The sequence below is a fragment of the Somniosus microcephalus genome, chromosome 3, assembly GCF_052327205.1.
Source record: "Somniosus microcephalus isolate GS21.2 chromosome 3, FLI_Smic_1.0, whole genome shotgun sequence".
Lineage (NCBI taxonomy): Eukaryota > Metazoa > Chordata > Chondrichthyes > Squaliformes > Somniosidae > Somniosus > Somniosus microcephalus.
The window spans coordinates 253,165,492-253,186,206 of record NC_140989.1 but is presented as its reverse complement, the minus strand read 5'-3'; the positions used below and the strand labels follow the sequence as shown (position 1 = coordinate 253,186,206).

The window sequence follows — 20,715 nt, the reverse complement described above, 5'->3', positions numbered from 1 at the left end:
TATGAGTACTTATCTGATGGCCATACACCTCTTTTATTAGCCAATGAATACATTATTTGGAAAGGTAAAAGTACTTTTGTACATGGAAAATATAGAATTGGCATCAGGATAAGCAGATTAGAAGGTTAAATGCATGGCTGAAGGAATGGTGTGGGAGGTAGGGGTTTCGCTTCTTGGGCCACTGGCACCAGCACTGGGGAAAGAGGGAGCTGTTCCATTGGGACGGGTTCCACTTAAACCAGGCTGGAACCAGTGTCCTGGCGAATCGAATAACTAGGGCAGTAGAAAGGGCTTTAAACTAATGAAGGCAGGGTGGGAGGAGTCGGGAAGGTGGGGTGGGAGGAGTCAGAGTAATTTTAAAAGCAGCAAGGGAAATGTCAAGGCTTTAGAGCAGAGCAGAGTTTTGGGTAAAAATAAGCAGAGTGGGGTCAGGAAGGGACAGAGTGACAATAGGGCATCAGTGACTAAGGTGACATCAGGGAAAACTAGAAAAAAGTCAAAGCTAAAGGTACGATATCTGAGTGCGCGAAGCATTCGCAACAAAATAGATGAATTAATAGCGCAGATAGAAATGAATAGGTTTGATCTAATAGCCATTATGGAGATCTGGTTGCAAAGTGACCAAGGTTGGGAACTAAATATTCCAAGATACATAACTTTTAGAACAGATAGGCAAAATGGAAAAGGAAGAGGGGTAGTCCTGATAATAAAGGATGGGATAAAGACAGTAGAGAAAAAGGATCTTGGCTTGGAAAATCAAGAAGTAGAATCAGTTTGGGTGGATCTAAGAGAGAGCAAGGGGCAGAAAACATTGGTGGGAGTTGTGTATTGACCCCCAACCAGTAGTTGTAATGTAGGGCAGAGTATAAATCAGGAAATTAGAGGCGCATGTAACCAGGGTAAAACAGTAATCATGGGAGACTTTAATCTACATATAGGCTGGGTAAACCAAATTTGCAGTAATAATGTGGAGGACGAGTTCATGGAATGTATACAAGATAGTTTTCTAGATCAGTATGTTGAGGAACCAACTAGGGAACAGGCTATTTTAGATCTAATATTGTGCAATGAGAAAGGGTTAATTAATAACATTGTAGTAAAGGGGCATTTAGGGAAGAGTGACCATAATATGATGGAATTTTATATTGAGTTTGAAAGTGATTTAGTTAAGTCCGAAACTAGGGTCTTAAATCTAAACAAAGCAAACTACGTAGGTATGAGGGGCAAGTTGGCTAAGGTAGATTGGGAATCTACATTAAAATGTAAGACGGTAGACAAGCAATGGCTAGCATTTAAATAATTAATACATAATTTACAACAAATATACATTCCTTTTAAAGCACAAAAACCCCACAGGAAATGTGGTCCAACCATGGCTAACAAGAGAAGTTAAAGATAGTATTAGATCAAAGGAAGAGGCATAGAATGTTGCCAAAAAGAGTAGTAAGCCTGGGGATTGGGAGGATTTTAGAATTCAGCAAAGGAGGATCAAGAAATTGATAAGGAAAGAGAAAAGGAATATGAGAGTAAATTAGGAAGAGACATTAAAACAGATTGTAAATGTTTCTATAGATATGTAAATAGGAAGAGATAAGTTAAAGTAGACATGGGCCCATTAGAGGCAGAGACAGGGGAAATTATAATTGGCAATAAGGAAATGGCAGAGGCATTAAACAAATACTTTGTATCTGTCTTCATGGTAGAAGACACAAAAAAACATTCTGGATATAATGGGGAACCAAGGGTCTAGAGAGAATGAGGAACTTAAAGAAATCAGTATAAGTAAAGACATAGTGATGGAGAAATTAATGGGACTAAGTGGCGACAAATCCCCTGGACCCGACGACCTGCATCCTAGGGTTTTAAAAGAGGTAGCTTGAGAGATAGTGGATGCACTGGTATTAACTTTCCAGAATTCCCTAGATTCTATAACAGTCCCCAAGGATTGGAAGGTAGCAAACATAACCCTGCTATTTAAGAAAAGAGGAGAAAAAACGGGGAACTATAGGTCAGTTAGCCTGACATCAGTAGCAGGCAAAATGCTGGAATCGATTCTTCGGGATGTGGTAACAGAGTAAAATCACAATATCATTAGGCAGAGTCAACCTGGTTTTATGAAAGGGAAATCGGGTTTGACAAATCTGTTAAGAGTTTTTTGAAGAAGTAACTAGTTGGATGGATAATGGGGAAACCAGTGGATGTAGTGTATTTGGATTTTGAAAAATCATTCGATAAGGTGCCACACAAGAGGTTATTACACAAAATTAGGACTCATGGTATTGGGGGTAACATATTAGCATGAACTGAGGATTGGTTAATGGACAGAAAACAGAGTAGGAATAAACAAGACTTTTTCAGGTTGGCAGGCTGTAACTAGCAGGGTACCGCAAGGATCAGTGCTTGGGCCTCGGCTATTTACAATCTACAGGAAACTCTCGTTTAAACGGCACCTAAATATCCAGAATTCTCTTATTAACCGGCAAAATTCTCGCTCCGAAAACAACACCTCAATAACCGGCAATGTTGCCGAGTCCGAGTCTCCAGCGGTAGCCGAGTTAGTCAGTGGGGGTAGTTCTCCAAACTGCCACTACTCAGCCTCTTGGCGCTATCGGAAGTCGGAGCACCTCAAAAACCCTGTATCAGGAGTCTGACTCTCCCACGCTGCCGGTAGTCTCTCCTGATCTGCCATTTTACAGGGGTACAGTACTGTGTGTCTCCCACGCTGCTGGTACTCATTGGATTGCATTATGGAAATCCCAAAAGTTGGTCCAAGCAAAAGGAAGAGAGTGGTAACTTTAAAACAGAAAATCGATATATGCCAACGACTGGAAAGGGGAGAGAAGTGTATCAACATTATGAATGAATTCAAAATCGGTTCGTCAACAATCTACGACATCAAATCGCAGAAGGATAAGCTGCTCAAGTTTTATTCAAGCTCGGAGACATCTAAGAGTGTAGAGAAACGGTGTACGCTTCGTAAGCCTAAGCCTGAAGAGCTGGATACTGTGCTTTGAGTGGTTTTCTCTTGAGCGTTCAGAGGGTGTTCCGATTTCCGGACCCATGCTAATCGAAAAAGCAAAGGATTTCTATGCAAAGATGGAGCTCACTGACAAGTGTGCTTTCTCTGAGGGATGGCTAACGTGCTTCAAGGTACGGCACGGGATACGACGACTCGATATTTCTGGGGAGAAGAAACCAGCTGATCACGACGCCGCAGAAGAATACTGCGATTATTTCAATCGGATTGTGCAGCAACATGATTTGTCGCCAACACAGCTATACAATGCCGATGAAACTGGCTTATTTTGGAGGTTTTTGCCAGAATCAACGCTTGCTGGGGCTCGTGAGGCTAATGCTTCAGGTTACAAGAAAAATAAAGATCGTGTAACCATGCTAACATGTGCGAACGCTGCTGGATCACACCTGGTTAAACTTCTCGTCATTGGGAAGTATAAAAATCCCCGTGCATTTAAAAATGTGAGGCACTTACCTGTTGAGTACAAAGCTCAAAGAAATGCTTGGACGGATAAGGAAATCTTTTCGAATTGGTTCCATCATATTTTTGTTCCATCTGTGAGGGAACTTTTCCGTAGAATAGGGAAACCTGAAGATAGCAAATGCATTTTATTGCTGGATAATTGTAGAGCCCATCCGCATGAATCCGAGTTGGTTTCGGGAAATATTTTCACCATTTATTTGCCACCAAATGTAACTTCTCTCATACGACCCATGGACCAGGGTGTTATCCAAAATCTCAAGTGTCATTACAAGAAAGACTCCCTACGTAAACTGATAAGCCAAGATGACAATACAGGTATTCACGCATTTCAGAAGGAATACAATCTTAAAGATGCCATCTTTAATGCTGCATGTTCCTGGAACTTGGTGAAAGGTCACACTTTGAGACAAGCCTGGCGCAAATTGTGGCCTTCTGTAATGTTTGCTGAAGGTGCTTCTTCAGAGGAGGAATTTCATGGGTTCAGTGTTTGCCCCAAGAGGACTACAGTAATGGAAATGGCTGACATGGTGAAAAATGTAGGCCCAGCAAACCCTCTACGTCACCTCAGTGAACGTGATATTGAGCAGTGGGTTGATGCAGATAGAGAAGTTGCTGTTGTGCATATGCTAAGTGATGATGAAATAATGGAGAATGTTTTGAATCCAAAGAAAGAAAAGGAAAGTGAGATGGAAACTGAAGAGGATGAGATTTCTTGGGCTAAAGTTGCAGAAGATTTTGTTTCATTACTTAAATTTGCTGAAAGCCATTCTTGCTATTCTGCCCAAGAAGTTATGCACCTCCATATTCTGCATTCCACCTTTCTACAAAGAAGGCAAGAGTCCACTAAGCAAGCAGACATCCGGGACATGTTTAAGAAAACTTCCAAAAGAGTTGAAGCAGTGGAAGTGCCTGAAGAATCCGTTGAAGTGCAAGATCCTGATGACCCAGCTGACATGGATATAACTCTTTAATTACTTAACAGTAAAACAAAACTTATAAACGACTGTACAGTACAGTATAAAGTACGGTGGTTGACTGTACACTTATTCCAAGCCAACTGGTTCATCAGGAATATCCCTATTCCCTATTCTACGGAAATGTTCCCTCACAGATGGAACAAAAATATGATGGAACCAATTCGAAAAGATTTCCTTATCCATCCAAGCATTTCTTTGAGCTTTGTACTCAACTGGCAAATGCCTCACATTTTTAAATGCACGGGGATTTCTATACTTCCCAATGACGAGAAGTTTAACCAGGTGTGATCCAGCAGCGTTCGCACATGTTAGCACGGTTACACGATCTTTATTTTTCTTGTAACCTGAAGCATTAGCCTCACTAGCCCCAGCAAGCATTGATTCTGGCAAAAACCTCCAAAATAAGCCAGTTTCATCGGCATTGTATAGCTGTGCTGGCGACAAATCATGTTGCTGCACAATCCGATTGAAATAATCGCAGTATTCTTCTGCGGCGCCGTGATCAGCTGGTTTCTTCTCCCCAGAAATATCGAGTCGTCGTATCCCGTGCCGTACCTTGAAGCACGTTAGCCATCCCTCAGAGAAAGCACACTTGTCAGTGAGCTCCATCTTTGCGTAGAAATCCTTTGCTTTTTCGATTAGCATGGGTCCGGAAATCGGAACACCCTCTGAACGCTTAAGAGAAAACCACTCACAAAGCACGGTATCCAGCTCTTCAAGCTTAGGCTTATGAAGCGTACGCCATTTCTCTACACTCTTAGATGTCTCCGAGCTTGAATAAAACTTGAGCAGCTTATCCTTTTGCGAATTGATGTCGTAGATTGTCGACGAACCAATTTTGAATTCATTCATAATGTTGATACGCTTCTCTCCCCTTTCTAGTCGTTGGCATATATCGATTTTCTGTTTTAAAGTTAACACCACTCTCTTGCTTGGACCAACTTTTGGGATTTCCATAATGCAATCCAATGAGTACCAGCAGCGTGGGAGACACACAGTACTGTACCCCTGTAAAATGGCGGATCAGAAGAGACTACCGGCAGCGTGGGAGAGTCAGACTCCTGATACAGGGTTTTTGAGGTGCTCCGACTTCCGATAGCGCCAAGAGGCCGAGTAGTGGCAGTTTGGAGAACTACCCCCACTGACTAACTCGGCCACCGCGGGAGACTCGGACTCTGCAACATTGCCGGTTATTAAGGTGGTGTTTTCGGAGCGAGAATTTTGCCAGTTAATAGAGAATTCCGGATATTTAGGTGCCGTTTAAACGAGAGTTTCCTGTATAAGAGTAAAGAAGTCTTACTTACAATTATAAAGGGCATTGGTGAGGCCACACCTGGAGTACTGTGTACAGTTCTGGTCTCTTTACCTAAGGAAAGACATACTTGCCTTAGAGGGAGTGCAGTGAAGGTTCAGTGGACTGGTTCCTGGGATTAGGGGGTTGCCCTATGAGGAGAGATTGTGTAGACTCTGCCTATATTTCTTACAGTTTAGAAGAATGAGAGGTGATTTAATTGAAACATATAAAATTTTTAAGGGGCTTGACAGGGTTAATGCTGGGAAAATGTCCCCTGGCTGGGGAATCTAGAACACGGGGTCACAGTCACAGAATAATGGGTAGGCCATTTAGGACTGAGATGAGGGGAAATTTCTTCACTTGGAGGGATGTGAATCTTTATAATTCTCTACCCCAGAGATGCTCAGTTGTTGAGTATATTCAAGACAGAGGTCATTACATTTTTGGGAACGGAGGGAATTAAGGGATATGGGGATAGTGCGGGAAGGTGGAGATGAGATAGATCATCAGCCAAGATCTTGTTGAATGGCGGAGCAGGCTCGAAGAGCCAAATGGCCTACTCTAGCTCCTGTTTCTTACATTCTTATGTTCTTGATTTACAGCACAGAAACAGGCCATTCGGTACAACTGGTCTATGCCAATGTTTATACTTCATGAGAGCCTCCTCCCACCCTACTTCATCTAACTCTATCAACATATCCCTCTATTCCTTTTTCCCTCATGTACTTACCTAGCTTCCCCTTAAAAGCATCCATGCTATTTGCTTCGACTTCAACTTTAACTCTTTTATTTAGGTCTTGGTGCGGTTGGGAAAACTTGCTTACCATATTTTCCTTTGTTTTATTATTTTTTTTGTGCAGGTTTTTTTTATGTTTACTGAGCAATGAGAACAACTTTCCCAGTGGCTCCTGTTACTTCAAAATACTGCAGATTTCTGACACCAAACTCCAATGGTGCGTTTAGTCAGCTATTAATGTATGTTCCTGTAAATCGGCTCCACGGTATAGAACATTGGTTTTACGATGCCATTTACATGGATTATTTCTGTTTTTCTGCCAAAGCATGAATAATACTTTGCAAGCCAACAATGAAGCAAGAAAGAAAGAACTTGCATTTATATAGTGCCTTTCACAACCTCAGGATGTCCCAAAGTGTTTTACGGCCAATGTAGTACTTTTGAATTGTTGCAATGTAGGAAACATTGCAGCCAATTTGCACACAGCAAGGTCCCACAAACAGCAACGTGATAATGATCAGATAATCTGTTTTAGAGAACTAGGTGAAAGATTTTAAAGAATAGGTGAAAGCTTGAGAACATTCGCCACAAGGAAGCTGTGTAAAGGAAGGTTAGCGCTTCAGTGGGTAGCTTTCAAGTGGGCTCAAAAGATGGAGGAGCCTGCTTTTCCCTGAAACCTCTTCTGCATTGTTGCTACAATGGAGTATGTGCTGACACAAATGTTCTCTCGATGCCTTGTCTGGGATCTTGCTTTTCTTTCTGATGTAATTGAAACAGAGTCTTAAGCAATTTGCAGTGTACAATCATGCTTCATTGCCAAGTGGTTAACAGTGCAGCCTAAGTGTTAACTGACTTTTCAAAATCTAGTGTGTCCCTCTCTCTCCATGTTCTTGAATACATGTTTCACATCAGTGATGTTAAAAAATATTAAATACTAAGATCATAATCATAATCATAATCAACTTTATTGTCATTGTTAGTGCACAAGTGCAGTACAACGAAATGTAGGCTTGCGGCTCCCGAGAGTGTACATTTAGATTAAGACGTTCACTAATTTCGTCATCCAAAGATTTATGGATTTTTTTGCCCAGCAAGATGTTCCCAGGCAGAACTAGCTAGACCACATGCTTTCTGCACCCACCCCCTACCCAAGTGCAGTAATGCTTCCTTCAAGTATTGGCATGAGAGAAACCATGATAAAAATGTTTGCAGCTATCATCTGCTTACATTCATGGATCAGTTGACTGCGATTGCTCTGTCTGAAAGGTTGTTACTATGGTAATGGATTAGAAGTTATTTTCCCCAAAAACTGTAAACAGTAAGCAATTCATTAGCCTGTCTTGGTAATCAGTGAACACCTAACACTCATTATGTTGGGAGTCCTATGCACTTGACAGGGACTGTTTGGCAGGCTGTCCATTCTGGCCACAAACATGAAGATAAAAAGTAACAAACACTAATTGATAGTCAAGTTTTAAACAGAAAGCTGCAAGGGTAAGCTTTGTCCAGGCTCAAAAGAAGAATGTAGGAGAGTAATTAGGAGTTACTTTGTTTTAAATCAAGCAAAAAGACCCATTGATGTGGAGAAGTGTAGCATTTCCATTGTCTTTGTACTGTTATGCAAAGCCATGTTGTACTGATTGAATTAAGTGAGTCAGACTATAGCTGTTGCTCTGTATGTTATGTTGCTTGGAAATAAAGTAGCATAACAATTCATATGTGACCTCGTCTTGCCAAGTATTTTCTCGATCCACCTTCAAAAAGATTGGAGAGACATGTGTGAATGACACATAACCAGTTCAGATCACAAAGGGGTATCATTATTGCACCATTAGGTTACGCTGTTGTATGGGTGGGTTCACTCTGGCATATAAAGGGCATGGGGTCCACTTAGAGGAGCAACTGATGTCTCTGAACCTGAGAAAATAGCTCTGGCAGACCCGAATTTGTAACAACCTCCCTTTAACAATTTGAATGAGAAAAGTACTGTGAGAAATTACCTGTATAATTGGTGATCTATTGCTTTCTTGTAAAGCATGTTGGTAACGGTACTTAATGTCTGAGAACCATTAGAGTTGACATGTCCAGTTCTGGTCACTGAGGCACAAGAGAGACATTCAGTTACTGGTGGCAGTGGAGTCATGAGGCTTATGCCTATTGTCAGAAGTTTAAGTTATGAAGAAAAACTGAAGAAATTTGGGCTTTTCTGCTTGGAAAAGGGGTGTTTGAGAGGTGATTTTTTGAGGTACATACGATACTTTCTGGATGGATGAACTAAAATGGGCCGAATGGGGTTTCTCATCTGTAATTATCTTGTGATTTTGTGACTTAACTGTCACGGCTGGTGTAAAATTGGTCAGGTTGAAGGACCAGAAACCTTAAGTTTTCAGATTCCCAGTTGGTTGGTTATTTGGAATATATTGATCTTCCCAGATAGATAATTGGTTAGATTTAGTTTTTTTTAATAGTTTTTTTTGTAGTCGCACTACATTTATCACGCCATGTTACAGAGGCAAAACCATTTTAAAAATGCATTGTGCTTCTGAGCTGAAGCTTGCAACTGATGGGCACTTTTCAATTTGCAAAGTTTCCTCACCAAGCAACAATTGAACTCCAAATGACCTGAGGCTCTCTTAACTTAGATACTTGACCTTGTGATCTTAAAGGCATATAACTCCACCTTAACAGAAGAACAACAAATTGTGCATTACATGGTATAGTACTCTTATAAAGCTGCATATAGTCCAATTTACTGTGAGCGATGACATGGGAGATATATTAAAATAGTATGAATGAATGCATCACACTGGCTTATAGATGCAAAGCAATCATAAAATGCTGTGTGCGTCTAGCTCTCAATCACAGTCCAATTTGCAATGTGCCCTAAATAATACATTGCATTGCATCATATAACACCCCGTCCTTATAAATCAGTAGATCACTCCACTTACTGTGAGAAATGCATTGCCTGTATTTCAAGTCACACACTTTGATTGCCTTATTCTTAATTGTCTTACTTTTTGATTAGCTCATTTTTTGCATTCATAAAATGCTAATAAATCGGAACATAAAAGTGCTACAACAAATCAAGCATCGGGAACAACGAAAATCAATCAATAAAACGAAATAGAGTTTGAACTAAAAGCCAGCATTTATTACCCTTCCCTAATTGCCCTTGAGAAGGTGGTGGTGAGCCACCTTATACAACTGAATGGCTTGCTAGACCATTTCAGAGGGCTGTGGGTGTTGAGTCACATAGGCCAGACCGGGTACGGATGGCAGATTTCCTTTTTATTCCAGATTTATTTAATGAACTGAATTTAAATTCCCCAGCTGCCATGGTGGGATGTGAACTCACGTCTCCGGATCATTAGTCCAGGCCTCTGGATTACTAGCCCAGTAACATAACGACTATGCTACCGTACTCCGCGCTCTCTGTTCACTTCCCACCTGCTACATGTTCACACTTCGCTCCTCTGTCTTCTCAACTCTTAAGGTCTCTAATAGTGAGCAATTGGCGGCACATAGTGTCATCAGAAACGACTGCCCCAGTGTGTCAGCAATGAGAGGTCTACCACCAGTTGGTGACTAACATCAAAGTATTCTGGCAACTACAGTAACCACCATCTACGCACTCTCTCTTTCCCAACATTCGCAAAGATTTATTTATTGTTGCCTCTGTAAATGTCACCGTGCCCCTCACCTTGCTTGACTTAATGGCAGAGAGCTTCATGCTAATAGCTCACGTCTGTGCCACTCACAATCCTGCGCCTACCACAACTGAAGTGGCTAAACCTCCCTGGCCACTCTGAGGCTGAACCCGACATTTCGCAACCTCAGCATCTTGTTTGACCCCTGAGCTGAGTTTCCGACTGTAGTGTATGTGCCTTAAGAGCCCCATATGTGCTGTAATGCCGGTAATGGCCACTCTGGCTATATAAGCCTGTATATTGTGTTATATCCGTTAGTACCCCTCCAGACTTTGCTTAGTAAACACCTATGAACCAACTCCTGTCTTCAGTGTCTCTATCAACACACGGACACTACAGTGGCGACGAAGTGGAAACGGACTTACCTACAATTCGGCAGCACCTCAAGGACATCAATTCCTCTGGCGTCCAGAAGAATCAAGAAGTGAAAGAAGCTGTTGTTTCACCAGCTGGCCAAGCTGGTGGCAGGTACTGCGGTAATCCTTCCTGGGCGTCAGGCTGGGGCTCCAGCGGCTGGCTCTACAGCTGGGCCAAGCAGCGAAAGCGGAGGCAAGCAGTAACAGACGGGGAGGGAGCACTCGGGAGACGGCCGCGGCTGCAAGCAGGTCGGCGTTCAGACCGACAGAGAGAGTCCGGCGGGAACGAGTCTCGAACTGTAAATAAATAAATAAATAAATAAATAAAAGAACGGAAACCGCGGGAAAACAGCGTTGTCATCGGCAGCAGCGGCGGGAAAGCGCGGGAAGCGCCATATCTTTTCTGCAGAAAAGCGCGGGAAGTGCCATATCTTTTCTAAATTGCCTAATTCTGGCAATATTGATGCTTTTGATAACGAGATCGAGGATTGGACCACATGTGGAAAGAGTGGAGGTATATTGCACCGCAAATGGAATAGAAGATGAGAAAAAAGCTTCAGTATTTCTGGATCTAATGGGCGCAAAGACATACAAGCTGTTACGAAACTTAATCACTCCAGCCGAACCAATGGACAAGAATTTTAAGGAGATTGTTGATACCCTACACTGCCAATTCGAGGCAGGACTGGCAGATTCTCTGCGAGACAAATTCGTCTGCGGTCTCCTAAGTGTAGGAACACAAAAAAGGCTATTTTCTGAGAAAGATTTAACACTGGACAAGGCTTTCAGTGCAAGAGGAGCTGCAGAGATACAGCAAAGGCCACAGGACTTCGGCACCCATGAAATGACACGGAGTTTCGAGAGATGTTATCGCTGCGGCAGATCCACCCATGACCAGAGGGACTGCTGGTTCAAGGACAAAGCATGCAGGCAATGCGGAAAGATGGAACACGTTACACGTGTGTGCCGATCTGGAAACAAAAAATCCACTAACAGGAAAATAATCAATGAGGAAAAGCACAGAAAGGTACAAATGATGACGGACAGTAGCTCCGAAGACCAGAAGAGCGATAGCGACTCCGGGAGCAAGAGACTAAGCTCTCTCAAATTACATAATGTAATTGCCAAAGAAGATTACCAGACCATTTAGGTTACCCTCACAATAGCAGGGTCCCCAGTTAAAATGGAGCTAGATACAGGATCAGCTCTGACCGTCATAAATCGACGGGATTACGAGCAGCTATTTCCGCATATACCTTTAAAAGACACATCCATTATCTTGAAAACATATACGGGGCAGAAAGTATACCCCAAAGGAAAAATAAGGGTGCCTGTTGCATACAACGGCAAGGAAATACAGAAGTTGTATTTATACGTTCTACAAGATGGTGGTCCACCGCTGTTGGGACGTGAATGGATCAGGAAAATACGTTTAGACTGGCACTCCATTCAGGCACTGACGGTGACCAGTAAGGAAAAAAATGATGATGACGTCATACCTGAACGATTAAAAGACATCTTGGCCAACGCCAAGGATGTGTTTCAAGAGAAACTAGGAACCTTGAAAGGCATCACCGCCTCAATAAAAGTGGAAGATGCAGCAATTCCCAAGTTTTTTAAGGCAAGACCGGTGCCATACGCAATTCGTCCAGCAGTCGAGGCAGAGCTGGAGAATTTGGAAAAGGCAGGCGTATTATCTAAAGTAGATTGGTGCGAGTGGGCAACACCCATCGTCCCAGTCATGAAGAAAGCATTGAAGAATGATAAATCTGAAGAACAGAGAAAAATTCGCATCTGTGGGGACTTCAAGGTGACTGTAAACCCGGTCCTTCACACGGTACAGTGTCCTCTTCCAAGGATAGAAGATATTTTCGCCTCACTATCTGGAGGGAAACGTTTCACCAAAATTGACTTGGCACAGGCATATCTACAGATGGAGGCTGAAGAGGCCTCTTTTTATAAAAAAAAAAAAAAAAATATCTCACGATAAATACACAAAGGTCTGTACCAGTACAATCGACTGGTTTTCGGAGTAGCATCCGCTCCAGCTATCTGGCAAAGAGCTATGGAGCAAGTCCTCCAAGGGATTCCGGGGACTCAATGCTACCTAGACGACATCCTTGTAACAGGAGAAAACGACAACGAGCACCTAGGCTGAGAGAACGGGGCCTACGAGCAAATCGCCCCAAGTGCGAATTTTTCCGAAATCAAATATCATATTGTGGCCACATAATAAATAAGGAAGGGTTGCATAAGTCACCTGAAAAAATTGAAGCTGTCATAAAAGCCCCAGCACCTGAAAATGTTTCACAATTAAGGTCGTTCCTGGGATTAATAAATTACTATCATAAATTTTTACCGAACTTGTCAACTCTTCTACACCCTCTTAATGAACTGCTACAAACAGGAGTAATTTGGAAATGGAATGAAGACTGCAAACGTGCCTTCCATAAATGCAAAGACTTAATCACATCCAAAGAAGTTTTGGCTCATTACAACCCATCACTGCCAATCAGACTGGCATGCGATGCATCCCCTTATGGCATAGGAGCAGTATTATCGCGTAAATTCCCTGATGGCTCGGAACGGCCGAAAGCTTTTGCGTCGCGCTCATTGAACTCAGCTGAGCGTAACTATGCCCAAATCGACAGGGAAGCACTCAGCCTGGTATGGGGAGTAAAGAAATTCAACCATTACCTACACGGACAAAAATTTACCTTGTTGACTGACCATCAACCCCTCATCTCCATATTCAACCCTAAAAAGGGTGTTCCCATTATGACAGCGCAAAGGCGACAGAGGTGGTCCCTTTTTTTAGGGGCACACTAATACAACATAGAATACAAAGGATCAAAACAGCATGGGAATGCTGATGGTTTATCGCGCCTACCATTGCCAACGGTAGAAGAGGCACCTACAGTAGACCCAATGGAGATGTTCCACTCTACCATAGTGGAATGTCTACCAGTAACAAATTCTGCCATTGAAAGGGAAACGAGAAATGACCCGACTCTTTCATGGGTCTACGATTTAACAGTGAAGGGATGGCCAGCACATGGCGAACCACTGTTGCCAGCATTCTCGCAAAGAAGAGAACAGCCGTCAGTGTGCCGAAGAACCTTGATGTGTGGATCCAGAATGGTGATTCCACCCAAACTCCAGGATAAAGTGCTAAAGGAGCTTCACGAGGGGCATCTGGGTGGAGTGAAAATGAAGAACCTAGCCAGGGCGTTTGTATGGTGGCCAGGTATCGATGGAGACATCGAAGAAATGACCAAGAGCTGCCTAGGATGCCAGAAGGTCCAAAACGCTCCACCACAAGCCCCTCTACATCCATGGGAGTGGCCCTCATCTCCCTGGCAAAGGGTACACATCGACTTTGCTGGTCCATTTATGGACTCAATGTTCTTAATCGCGGTTGATGCACACTCCAAGTGGCCGGAGGTAATAAAGATGCCCTCCACCACCACGGAAAAAACCATCACAGTATTAAGGACCATATTTGCCAGGAATGGGCTGCCGGAACAGACCTGTTCTGATAATGGACCGCAATTTGTGTCTGAAGAATTCAGGAAGTTCTTAAAAAACAATGGGGTTAAGCACTACGCGTCCGCCCCATACCATCCCGCCACCAATGGATTGGCTGAAAGGTTTGTCCAGACCTTCAAGAAGGCCATAAAGGCCATGGGTAATGAAGACATAAAACTTCAGCACAAGGTGGATAACTTCTTGTTCGCATACAGGAATGCAACACATATGGTTACCAACCAAACTCCCACCATGATGTTCTTCAATAGAAACCTAAGATGCCGGCTGGATTTGGTCAAGCCCAACATCAGAAGGGACGTGGAGAACCGGCAGTTTCAAGGCATGAATGAAAGGCCAACGAGAACCTTCCAGATAGGTCAACAAGTTTTGGCCCGGGACTACCGTACCGAGAAATGGCAGCCTGGAACTATCTGCACACGACTAGGACCACTGATGTATACCGTGGACATCGGAGAAAGCATAATAAGGCGCCATGCTGACCAAATCATAGAGTCATCCGAAAAGGGACAACCTACACCACAACTCTATACGCCGAACGATGAAGTAGAGATACCCATATCTACCTCCGATCCTGTGATACTGGAACCCGATTAACCCGACACTGGCATTCAAGCCGAATCAGCCTTGCCAAAAGAACCTACTACACCACCAGAAACTACTACACCACCGAGGCGTTATCCGGACCGAGTCAGGAAGCCTCCAGAGAGACTGACTTATAATTAATTAACTACAACAATGTGTATATTATTTTTCTTATAACATGTAATACTTAAAATATGATGTACTGGTTAGCTAAAAGGGGAGGAATTGTCGTGTATGTGCCTTTAAGAGCCCCATATGTGCTGTAATGCCGGTAATGGCCACTCGGGCTATATAAGCCTGTATATTGTGTTATATCCGTTAGTACCCCTGCAGACTTTGCTTAGTAAACACCTATGAACCAACTCCTGTCTTCAGTGTCTCTATCAACACACGGACACTACGCCGACCCCATATCCTCCCCATCACCAAATCTGCCTACTTCCACCTCCGTAATATCGCTCACCTCCACCCCGCCTCAGCCCATCTGCTGCTGAAACCCTCATTCATGCTTTTGTTACCTCCAGATTTGACTATTCCACTGCTCTGTTGGCCGGCCTCCCACCTTGCACTTTCTGTAAACTTCAGCTCGTCCAAAGCTCTGCTGCCTGTGTCCTAACTCGCACCAAGTCCCGTTCACTCACCACCCCTGTGCTCACTGACCTACATTGGCTCCTTGTCCAGTATTGCCTCAAATTTAAAATTCTCATCCTTCAAATCCCTCAATGGCCTCTCCCCTCTCTATATAATCTCCTCCAGCCCTACAACCCTCTGAGAACTCGATGCTCCTCCAATTCTGGCCTCTTATGCATCCCCGATTTCCTTCACCCCTCCATTGGCAGTCATGCCTTCAGCTGTCTAGGCCCTAAGCTCTGGAATTTCTTCCTTAAACATCTCCAACTCTCTGTGTCTCCACCGCTCTACCTCTCTCTCCTCCTTTAAGAATCTCCTTAAATCCTACCTCTTTGACCAAGCTTTTGGTCACCTGTTCTAATATATCCTTGTGATTCAGTGTTCACTTTTGTTTAATAACAATCTTGTGAAGCACCTTGGGATGTTTCACTATGTTAAAGGCGTTCTATAAATGCAAGTTGTTGTTGTAAAGAATACACAGCTCCATCAGTTACAGCTAACTGCTATACGGCTCCCAGTTTGCCCAACTACCACACTTACTGATGTGAGGCAGGACAGTGGTTCTCAGCCTGCCTTATTCCCAGCTGCTGCATGTGTGGATATATATATCCCCAGTGCTCCCACACCCTGGGACCCCTTTCCCTCATCCTATTCCACATTGCTGCCATTGCCTGGTACCCCTTTCCATCAGTGCTGCCTAACTCTGGGTGCTCTTGCCCTCATGTCCTCCTCACCAGTGTTGCTAGACCCTATGCACCAAATCCCGTGATGGCTGTCTTGGGACCCTCACTGTAAGCTCCTGGAGCAACCCCTCAATGCTCCCAAATCCCATGTGTTGCTAAACTCCAGGATACCTATTACAGTGCTGCCAAGTGCTAGGACCACCCCACCTCCCAGTGTTAATCAAAGCACAGAACCCCTCAAAGTGCTACTAAACCCGTGCCCGTTTCTGAGTGTTGATAATTGCCAGATACCTACTTTCAATCTGCTCCATCTTGCCTATGAAATTACCCTGTATCCTGGGCTTTAAAAAGTATGAAATTAAAAATGATGTAGGCAAAGGAACATATAATAGTCAAGGCAGTTTTCATTGAAAAATAACTAATTTCACAATTTGATTCTCAAAACACGAGTAAAATCCCAGAATACCATGAAATACAAATCGAATTTGGAATATTCAGTCACAGTAAATCAGCGGCTCTGATAATGCATTGTGAATTACATGACACAATACCCATGTTGCTTTCAGTGTACCCTCTGACTCACTGAGCAATGCTATGGGAGATTGCTAGTAGTGTAAAATTTGTGCATTTGTGTGTAATTTCTGTCACACTTCAGATGTCAACATGGCAAATTATATGCAAACTTCTTGCAGATAATTGGTTAAACTTTGAGTTTGTAAAACAACAAATCAGAGATCTGATATATCTACCAGTTTAAAAAAAAAGCAGAGACTGAACCAATCAAATCACTCAAAGAATTCAAAATCCTTTGAGCCGTTCTAACTGAAGTATCATAACATTGAAAATAAGGCTTGTAACATAATAACAGATCTAAATAGTCTACATTTATCACAATAACTTGATTAAAATAAAGCCTCTGAAAAGCTGAGAGTTGAGTTAATACTCTTCCTAGAACTATCACTCGGTTAATTGAAAAGAGTTAAGAACTAAACCAGTGTCTGCAGTTCCTAAGATGTTGAGAGTGCGGACTGTGGAGAAAGCCCAGCATTCATCAGCATGTTACTTTCTTATTGGAACAAATTCATATGTGAACCAACCAGCTTCAAGAAATTTGCCTACAGTAAATTGGAGGCACAGGAAGTGAGAGATGAGGGAGAGGAATTGTATACACATTGTACCGTTTCAGTTATAGATGAGTGAATCTGGTGTGGCACAGATTACATTGTGAGTAGAATTGCTGTTCTCTTCAGAATGGAAACGTTATGCCCTGTTAAATAGAATGCAGGTGTGTGCTACTTTCAGCCATCTGTGTTCTCAAAATGAATGCAGGGGTTGGGTGCAGGTAAGGCTGCAAGTCAGAACCTTGGCTTGGTTTGTTTGACATGTCAAAAGGCGAGCTGGAGCCGAGGAAGCTGAAACATGGCATTTTAAGAATGCTTTGCATCTGAAAGAGAGGGAGCTGAAGGGAGGAGGTCACAATTATAAATTATCTTAATTATAAGAATCATTGTGGGTGATTTTAACCTAACCTGCTCAGTGAGAAATTGACGGGATTGGATCAGGCGCCGGATTTACACCCCCTCCCCATTTTACTTTCCATTGAGGGCGGTGGAAAGTAAAATCGAGTGGTGTATAAAACAGGCGGGTTGGGTTAAAATTAACCTTATTTAAAATATTTATACTTTCATACATCCATGCCTAGCTCTCAGAACTGTTCAACTGTGTTTTAGTTTGTTTTAATTTACTTGGTGTACTATAGCTGCTGAGGAAGTGAAAGGCATGGATTAGGGTCTGCAGTCAATCATGCACTAGAATTGGCCAAACATGGGTAAGTAAAATAAGTGTGCATATATTAGAATATAATTGGGGTATAATTATAATAAATTTGACTGTGATTAAGAGTGACTAAGAAGGGTGAATGAGAAGTTTGATAGAAGTAAATGCTGTACTAATAGGAATTTTGTGTAGGACAAGACTTTTAATATATTAAACATAGATATATGAAATATTCAGCCGGTCAGTGAACATCTGAAAATTTGAGATTTAGTGGAAGATTTTTTCGTTTCATATTTTTTGACATTTGAGCTTTTTATTTTATTTTTCTCTGAGTATATATGGTTGTCTTAGTCCATTTTAAAATATTGCATTGTACAATTATTTGGCTTATTAAAAATTTGAATAGCTTGTTTTATAGCTACTCAGACAGTGCTATGATTGAACTGTTTATGTATTTTACCAGATCCAGTAGAGCGCTGGGTTTCTTATGTTTAATAATAATGTCTTATTTTATCCAAAGGCTATTTTCAGATTTGAGGTCTGAAGTATAGATTGCCTCAGAAGATACAGATAAATCTCTGCCTAGTTTAACACATTATGTTTGATTTATAAATCTAGAAACTTTTTATAGTTGGATGATTGAACTGTTGACTGTTTGGTGGGGCATATGTGAAAGGCTCTAACACTAATTTAAAAATTTGTATTCAGTCATTTTTATGGTTTTTTTTGCCCAGCAAAGTGATGAATGGTTGTTCTGGAGAAAGTATCTTTTTTCTTATCCATTCAAAATACTAAGCACTGATTTTTTTTCATTCTCAGGATGTGGGTGTCGCTGGCATGGCCAGCATTTATTGCCCATCCCTAATTGCCCTTGAGAAAGTGGTTGTGAGCCACCTTATTGCACCACTGCAGTCCGTGCGGTGAAGTTACTCCCACAATGCTGTTAGGCAGCGAGTTCCAGGATTTTGACCCAGCGACGATGAAGGAACGATGATGTATGTCCAAGCAATAGGATGGTGTGAGACTTAGAGGGGATCTTGGAGGTGTTGGTATTCCCATGCACCTGTTGTCCTTGTGCTTCTAGGTGGATGAGGTCACGGGTTTGGGAGGTGCTGCTGAAGAAGCCTTGGTGAGTTGCTGCAGTGCATCCTGTAGATAGTACACACAGCAGCCACTGTACACTGGTGATGGAGGGGGTAGATATTTAGGCGAGATTGGTATTATGCAGCTTAAATCTTTCTAAACTCCCCAACGAGCCCTACTGAAGAGCACCATCTATTACACCAGTGACAATTCTGTTTACCATCAACCAATCTGTCCTGGTGCCCTCTACGTGGCTTGTCTGGATTCTAAATTCAGTATCACTACTACTGGAGCCCTAAAGTGTATCAGTGTAAAATCCTATTAATTTTTGTATGGTGGAGTGCAGCACTTGTGTGGGACATTAATTGGGAAACAAATCTCAAATCTTTGTAGTTTGCTGCCTGGAGTTTCTGCTAGAACAGAATGTTTTGAGAAAATGTGATTTTTTTTTTCTTAACTTGGAAGAAGTTTTCTACAAGAGCCATTAGTGAGTGTGTGTATGTATGTGTCTCTTTTGCCTCTCCAAGGAGATTACATGGGGAGGTGCCTGGTCATGAAGCTCCAGCCATTATGGGGTGTGGGGCAGGCTTGATGCTGGTCTTTTCCTGCCTTTCAGTTTTCTGTGTCTGTGTGTATAGCAAACCTGCTAATTTTGTTGAGGGGGAGAAGTGCACCTCTGCTGCATGGAATCATAGGCTCTTTTGTTCGGATTGTTAGTGTGAACACATCTCTCTTTTAAATCTGAAATATATTGGCTGGTTCCAACCTCCTTGCCAAACCACTGCTTATGTAATGAGCAAATCCATCTCAATTTAGCAAGATTTAAGGTGATGTTTTCTGAAATTTCTGTCTGTTATTGGTTCAAAGAAATTACAGATGCCGGATTTCAAGTGATGAATTCAACATTCCCTTTCTCTGCGTAACCTGTTCAGCCTGTCGGCCAAGTTTTTTAAACCAAATTACTAGTTGAAGACATATTTATAGAGTATGTTATGTAGCCAACAAATCATTCGGCAGCCATGACTGAACCCAACTAAAAATATTAGTGTGCCAATCTGTTTATTACCTCCTTCGTTCTAGAACTCCTGATCCAATTGTAACACTGATTATGTAGATTTCTGATTAAAGTAGTCCTATTGTTGCTGTATAGTTTTCTGATGCTCAGACTACTAAATCCGTGCAGCCTACTTTATCATTTCACTCACACACGCACTGACATGATTTAAAAGTCAATTTTTTTTTGTGAAGGAGTGTTTCAATTGGTTTCTTTTGATTTCTGAATGAGTAATCAAATCAGCTGTGGTGCAAAGATTTGTCAGTTTTCATCTGCAGCTCGTAGAAAGTTGATCTTAAGTATCACAATCCTGATCCTAATTTCTTCGTAATCTGATCATAGGGTGATAATCGGGATTTGCCTGCTTTATAGGAGATTACTTTCAACCAAAAATAATTCAAGAAAGTAGACGCAATAGATAAAAAGTGCGAATGAACAGAAAGTGCAGATTAAAACCTGTAGCTGGGGTACTGAGTCGAGTAACTCCAGTACTTTCACAAAATAGCAGGTGAATTTTCTGCAGTTGCCCAGCAGGCCAATCGGCATCTGAAAGGGAAAGATAGGTTAACATTTTGGGTGGGACCCTTCCTCAGTTCTGCTGAGTTCCACTTGAAAAGTTAACTTTGCTTTCTCGTCCAGAAGTCGATTTGGCATTCTCTGCACTTCCAGCATTTTCTGCTACTGTTGTGTTAAAGGTACCACGATTAACCGGTTTCTCAGATTCCCAGTTACACAACAGCTGTTTGGCTTTAATCCCCTGTGGCCCACTTAATACAGCATTGATAC

The 20,715-nt window shown here is 42.3% G+C and overlaps 1 long non-coding RNA gene across 1 annotated transcript in view; it reads left to right on the top strand.

The window, feature by feature from the left end:
- LOC147121842 (uncharacterized) overlaps positions 1 to 17,859 on the top strand; it is an 80,789-nt gene extending 62,930 nt beyond the window's left edge. Inside the window, exon 3 of the long non-coding RNA XR_015077627.1 lies at positions 17,776 to 17,859. This is a non-coding gene — a long non-coding RNA (uncharacterized LOC147121842). The remainder of the gene's footprint in view (positions 1 to 17,775) is intronic.
- Positions 17,860 to 20,715: the final 2,856 nt, after the last annotated feature.